Here is a 21,878-nt window from a genome sequence, read left to right as displayed (position 1 = left end):
CTGGTATAGATGAACCCCTCTGCAAGTAGAAATAGACACATAGTCATAGAGAACAAACATATGGACACCAAGGAGGGAAAGTTGGGTGGGGAGGGGTAGGATGAATTGGGAGACTGGAATTGACATGTGCACACTATTGATACTATGTATAAAATAGGTAACTAATGAGAACCTACTGGATAGCACAGGGGCTCTACTCAATGCTCTGTGGTGACCTAAATGGGAAGGAAATCCTAAAACGAGTGGATATATGTATATATGTAGCTGATTGCTGTACAGCAGAAAATAACATAACATTGTATAGTAACTGTAGGCCAATAAAATTTTCTTAAATAAAAAAATAAATAATGCATATATTCTGATGAGGTCTTTTGGCTATAAAACAATTAAGAATAAAACAGCAAGCATGAGGTCCCAGATCAGACAATGTAATGAATGGATCAGGGCCCCATGGAGTCTTCCCAGAGGCGGAGGGCAGTCGCTCATCCTCGGGTGACCCTCACTTTTTCATTCTCCTCCCTCATCACTGAATGAAAACCCAACCGAATGCTCTCTGACATGAGAGGACACTGGGAATGTTAGAGACCTCTGTTTGATGCTTCCTGTTTTCCCCACACAGGCAAAACGTAGCATGCTGAGTCTTCATGACTCGCAGTCTGAGATTGGACCATCATTCCTGAAAGTAGCACTACTCTGCTCGAGTTTCAATTTTTCAGAATCATGTGGAAGATTCCAGAACAAAGACCAGTTCTACTGACTGATCAGCAGAGCCCTGTGAGACAAGATGTACTAGAGCTGCAGGCGGGTGGTGGGTGCTGGCGGAAGAGGTGAATCCCAAACAGAGCCCACGGTTGTGACCCACCAGGTACTCCATCCCAGAGTTCTCCCTTCACCTGGAAAGCAAAAATCTCAGAGACTATCTTTGTGAAAGAATTGTTCTTTGGAAGAGAAGAAGCTCTAATCGAACATGAACTCTCTAAGAACATGTGATCCAGGAAACAGGCATCCTAACAAGCTCAGCCATGAACAAGGCAGTAAAGTGGCAGACAAAAAATATTTGGAGGTGGTGATGGTGCTTGTGGAAATAAGAACGGCTTTATCTAAGCCATGAACTTGAATACGATGAGACATGAGACCAGGGAGGTTCCATTCATACAGCAGCAGCATCATCACATGGTCTGTGCAACAGAGATGGGGCATGAGATGGAGCCTGAAGATGAGCTGACTCTTAGACTGGCCAGACCTGGTTGCTTTGGTCTAACACCTGAAGCCCATTCACCAACCACTTCTCTGATTCTGAACATCTGTGAATGAAAATTACAATGAAATTTATCAATAACCGTTTGGTTCATCTGCTTCTGTTTCCCTCCAGGTAAGGATTATAGTGCTTTTCAGGTAACAGAACCTCAATGCTCAAAATAATAGTTGCTTATCTCGACTCATTTCACTGGAACATTCCCAAAAGACAGAAACTGTTTCAGTTCATCTTACTTTTTTTTCCCTCAGAGAAAGAAGTTCATGAATAAAGATTAAATTCTCTTTTCTCTCCATCCCCTTAGGAGCTTTTAAGAGATCAAACTCAGATTGTTGGCCGTAAGATACCGTCTTCTCTCTCAGGGACAGAAAGGTTTGTTTTTCCAACCATTACCCGTAATTAATCAGCACTTTCGTAGATTAAAATATCCTTCTGATAGCAGATAGGCTGTACAAGGTTTTTTGTTTAATTAGATTTTTTTCCCTTGGCAATCATAAATTGTTTTTTTTTTTATTTTGCAAAAGCAGAATTAAATTGGGAGAAAAATGGGGATTCTAGACAAGTTCACGGTCAATAAACAATTTCAAATAGGTACCCTCTAGTTGTAAGGGCTTGTGTGGGGCTCCCTCATCTCTAGCATCTAATTATTAAACTAGATAGGCAAGATAGACAAGGCCAGTTAGAGGTGGTAAGATTTTGCTTTTGTTTTTTATTTTTTAATTAATTAATTAATTTTAATTGGAGGCTAATTACTTTACAATATTGTGGTTTTGGCCATACATTGACATGCATCAGCCACGGGTGTACATGTGTTCCCCATCCTGAACCCCACTCTCACCTCTCTCCCCATCCCATCCCTCTGGGTTGTCCCAGGGACCATTTTCAATGGAAGCTTTCTTCCATACGTCTATAATATCTGGAATTTTCACCTCATTTAGGTTGTTGAGTCTTTTTTTTTAATTGGAATGTAGTTGATTTACAATGTTGTATTAGTCCCAGGTCTACAGAAAAGTGAACTGGTTGTACATATATCCACTCTTTTTTTTTAAGATCCTTTTCCCATATATGTCATTACAGAGTATTGAGTATAGTTTCCTGTGCTACACAGTAGGTCCTTATTTTATATATAGTAGTGTATGTAGGCTTATATATATAGTATATGTCAATCCCAATCTCCCAATTTATCCCCTTTTCCCTCTTGGCAACTATAAGTTTGTTTTCTACATCTGTGACTATATAATCTGTTTTAATGAAAGTTTAGTCACGTTCATTGGAGTTTTTAAAATTTCTTTTTATTCTAGTTTTATTGAGGTATAATTGTTATTCAACACCATGTAAGTTTAAGGTATACAGCATCAAGACTTGGCTTACATACATCCTGAAATGATCATCACTGTAAGTTTAGTGGATGTCAGTCATCTCTTACAGACACAAAATAAAAGGAAAATAACAAAAATATGTTTCCTTGTGATGAGAACTCTTGGGATTTCCTCTCTTGACCACTTTCACGCATAACATACAGCAGTGTGAACTGCCCTGCTCTACTGTCTCCCTGGTGCTGGGTTCTGTTCTAACTGGAACTCTGTTCCCTTCGACCACCTCGCTGTTTTCACGGGAATGTGACTATCTCTGACACTCTTTAAAATATGCATTCAACTTAAGCTTTCCCATCACCATCTTGCTTCCTTCCTTAAGAGTCACGGGAATAAGGCAAACCTCAGTTAATCTGGCTGAATTATCTTGCAATTCCAGATGAGTGGATCTCAATTAATAAAGCTTTAGGACAATTTGCAAAAATCATGGACTAGCAGATACGTCTTGGTTTCAGTCATGTGGTAATCACATCCCACTTCTCCACGTCTTTCTAGCTGTTCCCATGACCTCGCAGAGCATTGAGGGAACTCAGGTTGCTCCCAGAGAATGAGCTGACGCTAAGATTTGCCAGACTGTGGCCCCTCTTGTCTAAGATTTGGAGCCCATTCTCCAACCAGTGCTTTGATTCTCTGAAAGAATAAGTCTGGCTTTTGTAGTTTAATGAAATCACTGTGGTAACAGGAAATATTATTAACCAGAGAATGGAGTTGGTCTCAAATATCACCAGTTCTGAGAAGCCCAGGTGGCACAGAGAAACATGTGACAAGAACAGATCTACAGCCTTGAACCAGCTTTCCCCATTCAGGGAAAGTTACCCAGCCTCAGAAGATGCAGGAATCCCATCCTGTGATGGGATCTTGTCCACCTCCCAGCCCCTCTTGTGATCACTCCACGGTAGTGCAAAATCTCACTTAGATCTTTAACTCTTTAGCTTCTAGCCTTATACGAAAGGCACCAACCCTGACAAAGCTACACACAGCCAGGCTTGCCCTTTGGGATGATTAAAGAACCTGGAAAGGGACTTCCCTGGTGGTCTAGTGGCTAAGAATCTGCCTTAGGGATTCTTAAAGCAAGGGACACTGGTTTGATCCTTGTCTGGGAAGATTCCAGATGCTGTGGAGCAAATAAGCCTGTGCACCACGACTACTGAAGCCCGCATGCTCTAGAGGGCATGCTCTGCAACAGGAGCGGCCACGGCAGTGAGAAGCCTGTGTACTGCAATAGAGAGAAGCCTCCGCTCGCTGCAACTAGAGAAAGCCCACACACAGCCATGAGGACCCAGCCCAGCCAAAACTAAGTAAATAAAGTTTAAAAAAACCCTAGAAAACAAATGGAGAAAGGGGGAAGGAGAAAACATATTAGGCAGAGAAAGTGTTTTAAAGCTGAGGAAGTGAAGGTACCTTTTTTTGGATGCTGCTTGTGAAAGGAAGACTTGAAAAAAGGCATGCGAGGGACATAGCACTGAGCTGCAGAAATGTATAGATGGCTTCATATGCTGCCGCAGGTAGGACCCCACCTCTGGGAGCAACCACCACAACTGTGGGCCTGAGGAGTGAGGCACAGAAGAGAGGGGTGGCAGGACGGGCCACAGAAGTCTGTGCAAAGCCCAGGTGTTTTCTGTTGAATGTCAACGCTTTTGTCTGAGCCTCTTCTACCTGGGGCCATGGGCCAGTTGACATTTATATGGCTGAAATAAATTCTCCCAAATCCCACACGCTCTGTTGAAAGAGCCTGGGGTACATTTCCCTAAAAGAGCCCTAAGTATTTTGGGTGTAGTGACTCTCTGAGGTTCCTTGAGACACAGAGACGCTACCTGGACAACCATGATCATTTTCGACTCACCACTGTGGGTATTGTGACCTGTGCATTTGACAGATGGTGGGGGTGGGGAATTGGGAATCTTGACTCACTGACCATTCCTCCTACAACTGGTTACACCAGCCATGGACTCAGAATATACGGAATATGTGAATGTTGTGGGGTGTACTAGCAGAGTCCTCCAGAGAAACCAGTAGGATGCAGACAGATCCAGATTAGAGGAAACTGATGACAAGAACTGGTTCACATGATTCTGGAGCCTGAGACATCCCACCATCTGCTGTCAGAAAGCTGGATACCCAGGAGAGCTGGTGGCATCATTCAGTCTGAGTCTGGAGGCTTGAGAACAAGGGGTCCAAAGGTATGAGTCTGAGTCTGAACCCCAAGGTCCGAGAAGCAGGAGCCCCAGTGTCTGAGGACAAGAAAAGACAGACAGCTCAGCTCAAGAAGCACACAGGAGGATCCACCCTTTCTGCCTTTTTGCTCTATTGGGCCTTCGATGGATTGAATGATGCCCCTGCAATGAACCAGGTGAGAGTGACCTCCTTTACTCAGTCTCCCCGTTCAAACGCTAATCTCCAGAAACAGGCTCACAGCCGCACTCAGCTGTCATGCTTCACCAGCTGTCTGTGCATCCCTTACCCAGTCAAATCGATCCATAAAATGAGCCCTTACACAGGTGGTGTGAGCACTACCTACACTCTTCCAGAAGACACACGGCTGGGTTAGCCATCTGCGCAGTGGCTAATGGCTTGGGGAAGAGATTGTTTATTTTCAAACCTCTGCTAAGTAATAGAGGCGCGAGCTACTCCATGGTACAAGGAGCTGGATAAATCACACTGCAGCAAGGCAGGCTGATCCCATAAAATAAGCCACCTTATGGTGTGGAGATGCTGCTGGCCTTGCTGGTTTATGGCTGTCTGTGCCAGCAGGCACCCAGGATGCATGGCCAGGCTGCCTTCAAGGCAATATAGATTCGCTAGCTGTGATGTGTGGAGGGAAAAAAGCATGCTACCAGACGTATTCAGAGCATCCGCGTAGCTCTGACTGAACACAAATTTCAGCTTCACTGACCCTACATGACGTGTCCTCATTCTGTTTGTCGTGTTGAAAATTACCTCACATGAACCAAAGCGAAAAATGACATCTGCCTCCCTCCTCATTGCATTTTATTAAAAAGCATACTATGGAGCCTTCCCTGGTGGGCCAGTGATTAAGAATCCGCCTTCCCAATGCAAGGGACATGGGTTCGATCCTTGGTCAGGGAACTAAGATCCCATGTGCTACAACTAAGCCCTTGCACAGCAACTGCTGAGCCCCCGTGCTCTAGAGCCCACATGCTGTAACTAGAGAACCCCGTGTACCACAATGAAGACCCAAAGCCGCCCTCAAAAGCATACTGTGGAACTATGCCATATTCTACTCTGGTTTGGATCAACAGGAAATTCAGAGAGAAGGGTATGAATTAGAATTTTTCATTCCCATATATATTGTGTTGAAATGACGACCTTTTTTTTTTTTTTTTCAGTGAAACAGTCTTTAAAAGACAAACAGGAGTATTAGACCCCAAATTTGACTATTTTTTCATGTTAAATTGCAAAGTGGGGTCTTCCTACTGTTGTCCCTAAGGTTTGAAATAAATGACAATGGAAAATATGTCCAACCCCAGCCCTTAAGGAAAACAAAACGCAGAATCCTAAAGCCTGTCACCCGAGGGTCCATCGGAACTTCTGTGTTGTGCTCTCACAAAGCCACGAGAGGGCGCATGAGCTAACTAACGTGCCTGCTCCCCGGAGCTCTGGCACCTTACGGATGGACCTGCCTTCACAGTCGCTCAGTCCTGTCGGATTCTTCGCAACCCCATGGACTGTAGCCCTGCCAGGTTCCTCTACCCATGGGATTTCCCAAGCAAGAATACTGGAGAGGGTTGTGATTTCCTCCTCCAGGGGATCTTCCCGACCTAGGGATCAAGCCCGAGTCTCCTGCATTGCAGGTAGATTCTTTACCGTCTGAGCCACCAGACGGGGATGTTCTCGCAATTAAATTTAGGACATAGTATGAATGCTTCCGGAGAAGGTGATGGCACCACACTCCAGTACTCTTGCCTGGAAAATCCCATGGATGGAGAAGCCTGGTGGGCTGCAGTCCATGGGGTCGCGAAGAGTCAGACACGACTGAGCGACTTCACTTTCACTTTTCACCTTCATGCATTGGAGAAGGAAATGGCAACCCACTCCAGTGTTCTTGCCTGGAGAATCCCAGGGACGGCGGAGCCTGGTGGGCTGCCGTCTATGGGGTCGCACAGAGTCGGACACGACTGAAGTGACGCAGCAGCAGCAGCATGAATGCTTCCATTTTGTTTTGCAAAATACGGAGTGAACTGGAAACAACCTCAGTCATGAGACTGGGAGAGCAGCGTTTCTCTGTCAGTGTCCTTGATTCCTGGAAACTCCAGGCACTCCAAGAACAGGAAATAACATCCCCATGCTGGTTAAAGAGCTTTAGTTGCCAGGAATGCACAGGCCTCAGGAAGGCCTCAGCTGGTTTCCAACTCATCTTCCTGGAGTGGAGTGGGGATGCAGGTTCTCTGATGTGAAATCCAGGCACGTCCCCATGGAGAGAGGGGCGGTATACAGAATGTGTGTGTGTGTGTGTGTGTGTGTGTGTGTGTGTGTCTAGGGCCAGAAACAGACTCTCTAATTGTGCAAATTCTTTTCAATGTCTCCTACCAGATCAGTAGCTGGAAAACATCTCCTGAATCCTAATAACCAGAAAGCGTTTTCCAGTGAGGGCAGCAGCAGGAAAGACTTTTTTTTACTTTATTTTTAACTCAGTTCATAGGAAATACTGTCCACACTCATTTGTAAAATTGATAAGTAATTTATTTCTCCCAGGAAGAAAACAGAATGTCCAAGTTACCTCATCACTTTCTCATCTATTTTCAAGTATGGAGTATCCTTCCTTCTTTAGGTTCAAATTAAACTGCGGAGTATATTTCCCCAAAAGGATTCTGAGGCTTAAGAAAGGAGCCCAGACATATATCCAGACAAAACTATAATTCAAAAGATACGTGCACCTCAGTGTTTATCGTACACTATTCACAATAGCCAAGACGTGGAAGCCATCTACATGTCCATCTACAGATGAATGGATAAAGAAGATGTGGTATATATATTCAATGGAATACTACTCATTCTAAAAGAGAATGAAATAATACCATTTGCAGCAATATGGATAGACCTAGAGATTTTCATACTTAGTGAGATCAGAAAGAGAAAGACAAATGCCATCTATCAGTTATGTGTAGAATCTAAACCGTGACACAGATGAACCTGTCTACACAACAGAAACAGGCTCACAGACACAGAGAACAGATTTGTGGTTGCCAAGGGGGAAGGGGAGGAGGGGCATGGAGTGGGAGTTTGGGGTTAGCAGATGCAAACTATTATACAGAAAATGCATAAAGAGCAAGGTCCTACTGTATAGCACTGCTACTGCTGCTGCTGAGTCGCTTCAGTCGTGTCCAACTCTGTGCAACCCCACAGACGGCAGCCCACCAGGCTCCCCCGTCCCTGGGATTCTCCAGGCAAGAACGCTGGAGTGGGTTGCCATTGCCTTCTCCAATGCATGAAAGTGAAAAGTGAAAGTGAAGTCGCTCAGTCGTGTTCGACTCTTCGCGACCCCAAGGACTGCAGCCCACCAGGCTCCTTAGTCCATAGGATTTTCTAGGCAAGAGTGCTGGAGTGGGGTGCCATTGCCTTCTCCGTGTATAGTACAGAGAACTGTATTCCATGTCCTGTGATAAACCATAGTGGAAAAGAATATGAAAAAGAATGTATGTATATGTGTGTATAACTGAATCACTTCGCTGCACAGTAGAAAATACCACATTATAAAGCAATTTTACTTCGATTTTTAAAAATTTTTAAAAAAGAAAAGGGCCCAGAGAGTAAAGATTAAGGGCAGCATGCACATTGAAAGGCATTTCTTCATTTAGTCGTTATTCACTGTGTTTTTACTAAATACTTGCTGGGAATCATGCCCTCCAGGAGCAGGTAGACTGGTAATTCAGTAATATAAGAAGTTCTCTTTCTTCAAGAGCATTGTTGCCTCTTCTGAGTAAAGTAGCTATGGCCCAGGGAGCATGAGATTTTGTTTTTGTTTTTTTTTTTTTTGCTGAAAGAAAAGTCTAGATGCCTTAGTAGAGAGATACAGCAATAAAAGAGAGGATCTGGTCACTGGAAATAGTCTTCTAAGATCTGGGGCAACTATACCCACAGACCCAGGTGACCTCAGACACATCATCCATTGACCTGAGTCAGAAGGCAAAGGCAGCACCACCCGGGGAACATCAGCTTCTTCCTAGGCAGCCATTCAATAAATGCTTATTAAGAGGATGAATGAGTGAGTGAGTGAACACTATGATAGAAAAAGTACAGGATACTAAAGAGTCATGGAAGAGGGTGGGGAAAGGAGGTTTTGCAGATATTTGGGGATGATGAAGCCTGAGCCAAGTCCTGGAGGATGATTGGAAGGCAGAGGTTTAGGGAAGACGAAGCAGCATTAGGGGTGGGATGGAGCCTTGTAGACAAAGGAAGGAGCATGTCCAAAGATGCTGAGGGAGGTGTGAAAGAAGGAGCACACTGGAGAAATGTCAGGTTTCTTAACATGATGCGGACATAGAGATCACAAAGACCTTAATTAGGCATAAAGATCAATTTACAGGTAATTCTGAAATTTGATAAGCATTAATAATATCTAACAGCTAACAACCATGCCCAGTACCAAATGCTTTCTGCCTATTAACACACTTAGTCCTCACACCGGTATAAGGCGGTATTCTTATTTCTTATAAGGTAATCCTATTTTACAAGCGAAAAAACTGAGGTGCAGACAACCTGTTCATTGTTGGGAAATAAAAGTCATAACAGACCTAAAAAAGAAGAAAAAGAAGAGGAAGGGAAACCAGAGCTCGTTCACTCTCTGGTACATGAGGACACAGGAGAAGATGACCATCTGCATGACAGGAAGAGAGCTCTCACCAGGACCAAATCTGCCAGCACCTTGATCCTGAACTTCCCCACCTCCAGAACTCTGAGAAATAAATGTCTCTTGTTAAAAGAAAATAAGAAACATGAGCAAAGTCACATGGATCTAATGTGTAATTAGGAGGTGCTTAAATTTATTTCCAGAAACCCAATAACTTAGAAGGAATATTTGACAAAGACTATAATATTTTATAATATAATCTTTAAAGGCAATAGTCTTTCAAAGCTATCCCTTGGAAAGACTTTCAAACAGGAAGTGAATGGATCACTGGTTTGAGCACATCTGACTTTATTGGTATTTAGTTGGAGAAAAAAAATACAAGTCATTTCAAACAAAGAAGACTTCTACATCATAGGTTAAGCCATTATCTTAAATGGGGGAGTAAAACTTTACATATAACTTAATATACTCAATTATGAATACTATAGCCAATTCAAAAGTGTTTAATAGAACTAAAAATTTTGAAAGTTAAAAAAGCAGAATTGGGAAAGAGAATAGTTAGAACTAGGGGAAATGCCTAATTCTTAGTGAAAATATTGGCATTAATATAAGATTAGACTCCAGCTCAAATAATTAAAAAAATTTCCAAATGTCATTCTTTAATGTTAAAAAATGAAAATATGCAGAAAAAGTAAATATAAATATTTATAAGAAGGCAATGGCACCCCACTCCAGTACTCTTGCCTGGAAAATCCCATGGACGGAGGAGCCTGGTGGGCTGCAGTCCATGGGGTCGCTAAGAGTCGGAGACGACTGAGCGACTTCACTTTCACTTTTCACTTTCATGCATTGGAGAAGGAAATGACAACCCACTCCAGAGTTCTTGCCCGGAGAGTTCCAGGGACGGGGGAGCCTGGTGGGCTGCGGTCTATGGGGTCGCACAGAGTCGGACACGACTGAAGCGACTTAGCAGCAGTAGCAGCAGGGTAAAGAAAACAGAGGTAAAGGTTAATAAAATTAATGAAAATTACCTGCATTTTCTAGGTTAAAAAAGTGGCTATATTTCCAAAGAAGACACACAAATGACCAATAAGTAAGAAAGGTGCTCATTGTCACGCATCATCAGGGAAATGCAAATCAGAACCACAGTGAGATAATGCCTCATACGTATTGTGGTGGTGGTTTAGTCGCCAAGTCGTGTCGGACTCTTGTGACCCCATGGACTGTGGCTCGGCCAGGTTCCTCTCTCCATGGGATTTCCCAGGCAAGAACACTGGAGTGGGTTGCCATTCCCTTCTCCAGGGGGATCATCCCGACCTAGGGGTCGAAACCAGGTCTCCTACATTGCAGGCAGATTCTTTACCGACTGAGCCCACCAGGGAGGCCTGATATCTATTAGAATGGCTCATATTAAAAAGACAAGAATTAACAAGTATTGATGAGGATGTAAAGAAAAGGGTACCCTTGTGCACTGTTGATGGAAATGTAGATGGGTCCAGCCACCATGGAAAACAGCATGGAGGTTCTTTAAAAAGTCAGCAATCCCATTTCTGGGTATATATCAAAAGAAAATGAAATTCCTATTTTGAAGAAGTAGCTGTACACCTAAGTTCAGCAGTGTTATTTACAATAGCCAAGTTATGGAAATAATAAACTAAATGTGTATTGACAGATGAATGGGTAAATAAAATGAACTATATATACACACAGTGTAATACTGTTCAGCCTTAAAAACAAAAAAAAAAGAAAGAAAATCCTGTGGACTGAACTGGAGGGCATTATATCAAGTGAAATAAGCAGATTCTGAAGACAAATACTGCTTGACCTCATTTATCTGTGATAGCTACATACAGACTGAACTCACAGTAGCAGAGTAGAATGGTGGTTTCCAGGTGCAGAGGGAAAAGGGATGGAGATTACTGTTTAATGAAGACAAAGTTTCAGTTTTGCAAGATGAAAGAAAAGAGCTCTGGAGATGGATGGTGGTGTTGGCTGAACAACAATAAGAATATACTTAATATCACTGAACTGTACACTTTAAAATGATTAAAATGGTAAATTTTGTGTTGTGCATATTTTACCACAATAAGAAAAAATTGGTTAAACTTTAAATATCTGCAAAAAATAAAGAACATTTGCAACCTGTTTGACTTTTTAGAAATTAATGAAGAAAAGAAATGCATTCAAATGCAAAAAAAAAAAAAAGTAAATAGGGCTAAAACAAAAATAGCGCATTTGTTTAATAAAAAGAGTAATATAAGGAATTAATGATCTGAAAAACTGAACTCATTAGGCATAAAGAAGTTTCAATTAACATATAAAGCCCATTGAAATAGTTGATTTATTTCATTAGTAAGATAGCAAGTTTTAAATTTTTGAAGGAAAAATTGGGATATTTAAAATATTTACACTAAAATATAGAAGAATGCAAACTATGCTGTCAATATGAGTGATCTGGGTGGAGAGGAAAGAATGTTGATGCAGGAAAGAAGAAGCCAAATAAAAAGGGAAAAAAGGGTGACTAATGGGGGTGTGTGTGTGTGTGTGTGTGTGTGTATCTGTATGTGCCTGTATATAACATATGTGTGTTTATATGTTTACACTGTCCTTCTATATCCATTAGGGATTGGATCCAGGACCCACACCTGGGATACCAAAATCTGAAGATGCTCAATCCCTAAGTCTCTTATATAAAATGGCATAATATTTGCCATTCTCCATATATATGTTAGGAGAAGGAAATGGCAACCCACTCCAGTATTCTTGACTGGAGACTCCCATGGACAGTCCTCTGGCGGGCTACAGTCCATGGGGTCACAGAGTTGGACACAACTGAGTGACTGACAACAACAACATATATATGTTAAGTCACCTCTAGATTAGTAACGCTATGTAAAATACTGAAATACAACATAGATAGTTGCCTGTGTGTGTGCGTAAAATTCAAGTTTTGCTTTTTGGAAATTTCTGGATTTTTTCAAGTGTTTTATATCTGTAGTGGGTTGGATCCAGGGATGCAGAATCTGTGAGTATGGAGGGCCGACTATATACATATATACGTATATATTCGTATAAGTGTGTGTGTATATGTAAGGGAATAAGGAAGAAGGATTGAAAGAGTTGGCTAAAAACTTGGAAAGAATCAAGTTTGATTTCTATCTCATATAAAAGACATTTTAAAAAGTTCCCCCACATCTTTTTGACCTCAACATTTCATTTCTAAGGAAATAATCAGAGACGCAAATGAATATTTATTACAAGGATATTTATTTTAGTCTTATCTATCCTAATAAAAACTAGAAATAAAATAAACATACAACATGATGGCTTACAGTTAAATAAAATACTATATTTACCTCTAGATGACAGATTACTACCCAGCCAATAAAAAATCTTGATTTAAACATTATTCAAGTCCATGGGGAAGTGCTGACCACATGAGTGTTTAAAATAGAGCTCAAAACTCTACCTACTGTCGTTCCAATTTTAGTTTAAAAATCTATACATTGAAATATAAGAAAAGAACCCATATGGGAAAAGAATCTAAACAGAGACGTATAACTGAGTCACTTTGCTGTACAGGAGCAACTAACACAATGTTATCAATCAGCTATTACAAAATTTTTAAAAATAAATCTAGGAAAAGAGGGGATCACATCTAACAAGATGTTGTGTTTAAGAGGCGAATTCAAAATTATCTGTTTCTTCTATACATATAATATATACATACATTCTTTCTTCACAAAACTACAGAGGCTGTGTGCTCTTTTTTTTTAATTCTCAAAGAGAACTGAAGGCTAATTATGAAAAAAAGAAAAGGAAAATAAGCCAGGCAGAGTTCCTTTAGTTTGCAAGGAAAACTCTCTTCACTGAGGCTTTTCAGTTAAAGTCCCCATGACTCATGTCTGGGGACTTTGGGACTAAAATTATGTCCTGGATTTCATGTGGCAGAGAAACTTCATTTGTTTTCTCTTGGAGTTGAATAATCCCAACTCAGATTTCATCTATTATAACACCTTGGAGTTTCTGATTAAGCAATTATTTCTCATCTTATTCTTGCCTTTGCCTTACTAAATTTTCATCCAGTGCCTTGAATCAGCAGCTTCTGCTCTTCTGTGTCCTGCTCACATCATTCCAGCTTTCTCCATTAAATGGCACTGCCATTTAAAAATTTTATTTTTATGTTATGCTCTTTGGAAGGCTCAGAACATTTTGTATAGGAGCAATTAAAAAATAAAGGTCCACATTCCCCCTTGGGTAATAAATCATTCACAGACTAATGTTTTCCTTTTAAATGAGTTCATTGGCTAGGTTTAATATCTCACATTCAGCTTCTGCTTTATGAAGGCTTAACTGCATGTGTGTCATAAATGGCGTTTATAATTTATACTGAAGTTATTTCTGGGAAAATTTAGGATAGCTTATGATAAAATATGCATGCATTTATTTATACACACACATGTACTCAAAAGAATATGCTTTTTCCTTGGGAGTGATATCACCACCAATGGGATAAAAATTGGGGCTTTGTGCTTGGGGGGAGGTCAAAAGATCTTAGATACTATAATCTGTGGCCCTCCAAAGCTCCCCTCTGTCCAACACAGTCTTATTCTTTAGTATTTAATTTCTCTCATTACAAGGAATTTAAGTTTAAATGAATATAATCAATAAATATTTAATTAAAATTTAAGTTCAATGTATTTTTCCCCTTCAGTGTGGGCAAAAATGGAAAAAGACTACTGTAATGGAATAACAAGATGAGAAAAGAAAAATGAAAGCTAGGTGACACAGATGGAGATGTATATAGTCATGACCTTCAGGCAATGGGACATTAAAAAGTGCAGGATAAGGGATGGACAAAACTGTAATGTACCCCCATGTTCATAGCAGCCTAGACGTGGACACAACCTAAATGCCCATTGACAGAGGCGTGGATAAGGAAGATGTGGTACTATACTCACTGGAATGTTACCCAGCCATCAAAAAGAATGAAATAATGCCATTTGCAACAACATGGATACATCTAAGGATTATCATTCTAAGTGAAGTCAGTCAGGCAGAGAAAGACAAATACCTTATGATATCATTTATATGTGGAATCTAAAACAGGACACAAAAGAACTTGTCTACGAAACAGCAATAGACTCCCAGACATAGAGATCAGACAGAGGGGGCTGAGGGAGGAAATGGAGTGGGAGTTTGGGATTAGCATATGCAAACTATTATACACAAGATGGATAAACAAGAAGGTCCTAGTGTATAGCACAGGGAACGATAGTCAATATCCTATAATAAACCATAATAGAAAAAATATTTAAACTAATGTAAAAAATATACAGAACAGGAGACGCAGGTGGGGTAGGATGCTGGAGAACCTGGAGTCCTGTTTTTCTTGTTCACATAAGAGCATGGACTGGCCCTTTGACCTGCCCATGGAATCCACGTTCTATCTGCCTCTGTGATGTTTTACCCACTGATCACACAGATGTGTGAATCCCAAGCTGTGATTTCTTAAGCATGCTCTGTCCACAGTATAATATCCTTCATGTGCCGGGAGAAATATCAATAACTTCAGATATGCAGATGACACCACCCTTATGGCAGAAAGTGAAGAGGAACTCAAAAGCCTCTTGATGAAAGTGAAAGTGGAGAGTGAAAAAGTTGGCTTAAAGCTCAACATTCAGAAAACAAAGATCATGGCATCCAGTCCCACCACTTCATGGGAAATAGATGGGGAAACAGTGCAAACAGTGTCAGACTTTATTTTTCTGGGCTCCAAAATCACTACAGATGGTGACTGCAGCCATGAAATTAAAGACGCTTACTCCTTGGAAGGAAAGTTATGACCAACCTGGATAGCACATTCAAAAGCAGAGACATTACTTTGCCAACAAAGGTCCGGCTAGTCAAGGCTATGGTTTTTCCAGTGGTCATGTATGGATGTGAGAGTTGGACTGTGAAGAAGGCTGAGCACCGAAGAATTGATGCTTTTGAACTGTGGTGTTGGAGAAGACTCTTGAGAGTCCCTTGGACTGCAAGGAGATCCAACCAGTCCATTCTGAAGGACATCAGCCCTGGGATTTCTTTGGAGGGAATGATGCTAAAGCTGAAACTCCAGTACTTTGGCCACCTCATGCAAAGAGTTGACTCATTGGAAAAGATTCTGATGCTGGGAGGGATTGGGGGCAAGAGGAGAAGGGGACGACAGAGGATGAGATGGCTGGATGGCATCACTGACTCGATGGATGTGAGTCTGAGTGAACTCTGGGAGTTGGTGATGGACAGGAAGGCCTGGTGTGCTACGATTCATGGGGTCGCAAAGAGTCAGACACGACTGAGCAACTGAACTGAACTGAACTGAACTGAAAGGGGTGACAATTATCATTTTATTCTGGGAGTTAAGTAAGGAATCAGTTATATTTCCACCCAGAAAGTTATTCCTGAGAGATTGAGAAGGAATCAGTCACAGTTGCGGATGGGCCAGAAATGACAGAGATTATTGATGCCATAGGAGAAATCAGCATCTTTGTGTTTGAGACTGTTTAACCCTTTTTCCATATCTCTGTCTTTTCTTCTTTTTTTTCTGCATAAAGTACAACATGATTATATCTTCATACACAACCAAAATACAAAACATCATAGTAAATTGATGGCAATAAACCATGGCATTTCATTTGCATGGCATGACAAATGGTTCATAGCCTTAGTCATAAATGAGTTCTTAGAAACCAGTAGCAAGGATTTCTCTCGTGGTTCAGTGGTTAAGACTGCAATTTTCCACTGAAGGGGGCATGGGTTCAATTCTTGGTTGGGGAACTAAGATTCCTACATGCCACAGGGCACAACTGAAAAAAGAAACCAGTAACAAAGACACTGATATTCCAAAAGAAATGAAAAAGAAAATGAAATAACATAAATGACTAGTAAAGATTAAACATATAAGAAGATGACTGAGCTGAACAATAGCAGAAGAAAAGCAATTTCTGTGTAATATCATATTACCAAAGATTAAAAATCTAACATTTGTACAGTTTTAGGAAACAGATCCATATAAACAAATGCTGGGGGACAAGACTGATGAGGTCACATCTATATAGTCACATCTATATAGAGGGAATTATATAATTTAGACTCAAAACATAAACTTTGGACATTCTTATCTTGGCAGCTCCCACTCATTAGACTATGATAACTCTTTCCTTTTTTTATTGAGATGTTATCAGCATACAACATTATATTAATTTCAGGTTATAATATCACGATTCAAATGTGTATGTATTGCAAAATGATCACCACAGTAAGTCTAGTTAATATCCATCACCTTGGTTAAAATATTTTTTTCTTATGATGAGAACTTTTAAAACTGGCTCTCTTAACTTCCAAATATGCAATAGAGTATTATTAACTACTCACCATGCTCTACATCACATCCCCAGGCCTTATTTATTATATAACTGGAAGTTTGTACCTTTTGACCCCTGGACCCATTTCATTCCTGCATGCCCCCCACCCCACAACCTTGCCCTTGGCAACCACCAATCTGTTCTTTGTATTTATGAGTTGAGTTTGAGTTTTATCTCATTTTTCTGAATAATAAATTTAAACGATTATAATGTCTTTATGATATTGTAAATCTAAAGGTTAATGGAACATTTTTCCATTCCCCAAAGCTATTTCAGTGGTGAACAAGACCTCAGCAGATTCCCAGAGAGGGGTGAACTATTTATGTTTTGATCTTTATCCCTCAGTGAGACATAAACTTTTTAAAAAGCAAGCTTGGCTCTCAGTGAGAGGTGATACAGCTCCCTCTAGACAACTATTTTTTTCTTCCAAACAACATGGCCACATAGCAACATCTGAGGATTTGTAAATAGAAGCCTTCATGATGCTCCTTAAAATGCTTAATTTGCCAAAGCAAAACTACTCTTTACAACATTGAAAAATAAGTACAAATATATCTGTCGAGAGGGTTGTATATGCAGTTAGAACATGAATTCTTGAAACCACTTCCATCTATTAATACATAATCAGAATGACTTGAAATACGTAAGACAAGACATTTACTGCCAATATCATACCCTCTGAGCTGGACTGCTGTGTGACTGAGTCTTCCTAGACAGACTCTTCCCGCATATCCTCTGCTTTAGCTCCTCTCTGAAGTACTTAGATAATAGTATCTGATGCACATTTTTTGAATTACTTTACAGATGTGAAACCCCCCACAACATAGAAGATGTTAACTGCCTGATGAGCATGAGCGCATAGTCTCCTGGAGCATAAGGATCCCTGATGTTGACCCCTGTGTTGACCCCTGTGACACTGCCTTATGACCTCACCATCAACCAATCAGAGAATCGTGCGTGACCTGATCTCATACCCTGCAACCCTGCTGCCTCATGCTCAGGCTGTTCAGTCGTGTCTGACTCTGTGAACCCCATGAACTGTAGCCTGCCAGGCTGCTCTGTCCATGACATTTTCCAGGCAAGAATGGGTTGCCATTTCCTCCTTCAGGGGCTCTTCCCAACCCAGGGATCAAACCCAAGTTTCTTGTGTCTCCTGTATTGGCAGGCAGATTCTTTACCACTATGCCACCTAGGAAGCCTTTAAAATGCTTTGCTGAAACCTCTCGAGAAATTCTGGGCTTTTTCCACACAAGTCACTTGTCTCATTGCTTGGTCCTGCAATAAACCTTCCTCTGCTCCAAACTCTGACATTTTGTTATTGATTGATCCCCCTGTATGTTGGACATGTGAACTTGCATTTGGTAACAGTTTAATGCCTGTGAACTCTGCCTTATGTTGTATAAAACTTCACAATAGTAGAGTGTGTCCACCTGGGCTTGGAGTCTGGAAAGAGAAACACCAATTTCCAGATCACCATGCATTTGGCTCTCTTGTTTATCCAGACATTGATCTGCTCTTTTTGTAGAAGTTGCATAAGTATGAAGGTGGTAGGCATAACCAAGGCAATAAGAGACAGGTTAAAAAAAAAAAACAACTGAAAGTTAAGTACAGAAGTAAGAACATACACTTCTGATTCAATGGGCATGAGTTCGAGCAGGCTCCAGAAGATGGTGAGGGACAGGGGAGCCTGGCGTGCTACAGTCCATGGGTTCCAAAGGGTCAGACACGACTGAGTGACTGAACAACAAAAGAACATGTATACATAGGACATTTAAGTATTGCTGCAATCAAGCCTGATTTTCCAAAGTCACTCTGGGTTCTCACAGCACTTGCAGAGCCCAGACAAAGGCACCAATAGAAGCTACATTCCAGGTGACTAGAACATTAAGAATGAAGTCAGCAAATTAGGGACTCCCAGGTTGCTCAGTGATAAAGAACCCACCTGCCAATGCAGGAGAGGTAAGAGATGAGGGATCGATTCCTGGGTCAGGAAGATCCCTTGGAAGAGGGCATGGCAACCCACTCCAATATTCTTGCCTGGAGAATCCCATGGACAGAGGAGCCTGGTGGGCTACAGTCCATGGGGTCACAAGAGTCAGACATGACTGAGCATGCACACACAACACAGCAAACTTCCCTAAAAGACATTTCCTCATTCTGCAGCACCACATACACCTTCACAGTGATCTGAAGATCAGGCGGGTCCTGAGGATGCTCGGTGTCCTGGGCTAGAAGATGACGGGTGGGGAAAACTGGCCCCATCCTGCACCTTTCTCTTCCCACCTTTCGTCCCACTCAGCCCTACCAGGTCCTTACATGGAGATGTGGACTCACTGCCATGTTCCATCAGCATCCTCTCGCAAAGACTTGCCCCTGGGCCTGGGCACGTGTAGGGGTGCACATGAGTGATGCAGTGCCCTTTCGGGATGGTGGACCCAGGATACAGACCCTTGCAGGTACCATCACCCCTATGGGATAGGGACACTGTGCAGAGAATTTCTAAGTTTTAAATACATAGAACATATTCTGGGTAGGGGATGGCATGGGGTCCCAGAGGGCAAGCCTCACTGGCCCTGCAGACTTCTAATTCCGTAGAAGAGACATGATCAGAGTGAAAGGGCTTCTATACTTTAAGGCCCAGGTTAGGGGCTCCTCTTACCTGGACCTAAAGGTGGCCTCAGAGACCAACAAAGATTCTGCAGTCTACCCTATGTAGACCTTGTAAACACAGAGACAAAAGATGAGTGGGAAGTGGCACCTAATTCATTAAAAAGCCCCAGAAGGCAGAAAAGACTAGCAGTCAGAAGTAAGAGCTGGTAACAGCATAGGCTTTCTTAAATGCTGCATGCGGGTTTCTCCCAGAGGATCAGGAATGAAAAGCGGATCCTCAACCACCCTTTTAGAAAGAGCAGATGGAGTCCAGCACTAGGAAGTTGTTCTATAAAAGCCAGGAAGACGCTGGGAATTCCCTGGTATCCAGTGGTTAGGATTCTTGGCTCTCACTGCCAAGGGCATGGGTTCAATCCCTGGTGAGGAAATTAAGACCCCATAAACCATCGGGCATGGTCAAAAAAAAAGGTGCTGGGTAGACACTGAATCTAAAGATGAAGCAGTGACTCACGTACAAATGTGAGAGATATTCACTAAGGCCCTTCTGTGTGCTTGGCAGTGTCTTGGCTGTTGACAAAACCTAGGTGAGCAAGACAGGCAAGTTTCCTGCTCTCAGTTTAGTTCAGTTCACTTCAGTCGCTCAGTCGTGTTCGACTCTTTGTGACCCCATGAATCGCAGCACGCCAGGCCTCCCTGTCCATCACCAACTCCCGGAGTTCACCCAGATTCATGTCCATCGAGTTGGTGATGCCTTCCAGCCATCTCATCCTCTGTGGTCCTCTTCTCTTCCTGCCCCCAATCCCTCCCAGCATCAGAGTCTTCTCCAATGAGTCAACTCTTCACATCAGGTGGCCAAAGTACTGGAGTTTCAGCTTTAGCATCAGTCCTTCCAATGAAAACCCGGGACTGATCTCCTTTAGAATGGACTGATTGGATCTCTTTGCAGTCCAAGGGACTCTCAAGAGTCTTCTCCAACACTACAGTTCAAAAGCATCAATTCGTCGGCGCTCAGCTTTCTTCACAGTCGAACTCTCACATCCATACGTGACCACAGGAAAAACCATAGCCTTGACTAGATGAACCTTTGTTGGCAAGGTAATGTCTCTGCTTTTGAATATGCTATCTAGGGTGGTCATAACTCTCCTTCCAAGGAGTAAGCGCCTTTTAATTTCATGGCTGCATCACCATCTGCAGGGATTTGGGAGCTGCTGGTGCCTAAATTCCAGTGGGAGAGAAGAACACAGGAATAAAGGGATCCACTCCTGTCTGTAGCAGATTGCCTGAGGAAAATGGAATGGGGATTCATACGAGTGAAGTTAGTCAGAAAGAGAAAGACAAATATATTAATATGTTTATGTGGAATCTAGAAAAGTGGTGAAGATGATCTTGTTTGCAAAGCAGAAGTAGAACACAGATATAGAGAACGAACATATGGACACCAAAGGGGAAAGGAGGATGGGAGGAATTGGGAGATGGGGACAGACACATACAGTATTGATACTATATGTATGTAAATATATATATGTATGTAAAAATATATATGTATGTACATATATATATATGTAAAATAGATAACTGACGAGAACCTACTGTGTAGCACAGGGAACTCTACTCAGTGCTCTGTGGTGACCTACGGGAAGGAAATCCAGAAGAGAGGGGATGTATGTGTACATACAGCTGATTCACTTTGCTGTACAGCAGAAACTAACACAACACTGTAAAGCAGCTACACTCCAATGAAAATTAATTTTAAAAAGAAAGAAAGAAAAGCGAATGAGGAGGCTATGTATATGTGTGTGTGTGTGAGAGTGTGTGTTGATGGGTGTGTGGAGGGGTGGCTGCCTCAGCTAGAGGGTCAGAGATGACCACAGTGACAAAGCCAGAGAGCTCAGTGACCACTAGTGACATATGCTGCCAAAGGGGCGGTTGGACTCTCGGGCAGATCTGCTCTCCTATGGGGTGATGCTGAGTCTGAGAGGCACAGAGGTTCTATTTTTCATGGAAACTCCAGTGGCCCTCTAATCAGTCACATGTCCTGGGATAAATCCATGCATCTCTCCCTGCCTCATTAACGGATTTATGAATTGTTGTGAGCCCTAAATAGGATCGAGAAACAAAGTAAAGAAGCCCGGTGCACGATGCCAGTGTAGACAGCAGTCAGTACTACACCATGAGAATTCCCCATAGTTCTGATACACCTTGATTGCCAATGCTTTTCTCACACAGAGTGTGATGAGGCTCAGTTCCTGGAGAAGTGAGCACAGCTGTAAGATGAAGGATGCAAGTTTGTTGGATGGAGAATGTCCACTGAGGCCGCCAGATGACAAGCACTGTGATGATGGCAGTCGGTGCGGGAGGGGGTCAGGGAGAGGGCGTGAAAACACAGCCTGGCAGTTCATGCGGAGTTTTGCAAGCAAATAGTACTTGGC

The sequence above is a fragment of the Bubalus kerabau genome, chromosome 1 (assembly GCF_029407905.1).
Source record: "Bubalus kerabau isolate K-KA32 ecotype Philippines breed swamp buffalo chromosome 1, PCC_UOA_SB_1v2, whole genome shotgun sequence".
Classification (NCBI taxonomy): Eukaryota; Metazoa; Chordata; class Mammalia; order Artiodactyla; family Bovidae; genus Bubalus; species Bubalus kerabau.
Note: the sequence above shows the minus strand (reverse complement) of the source record.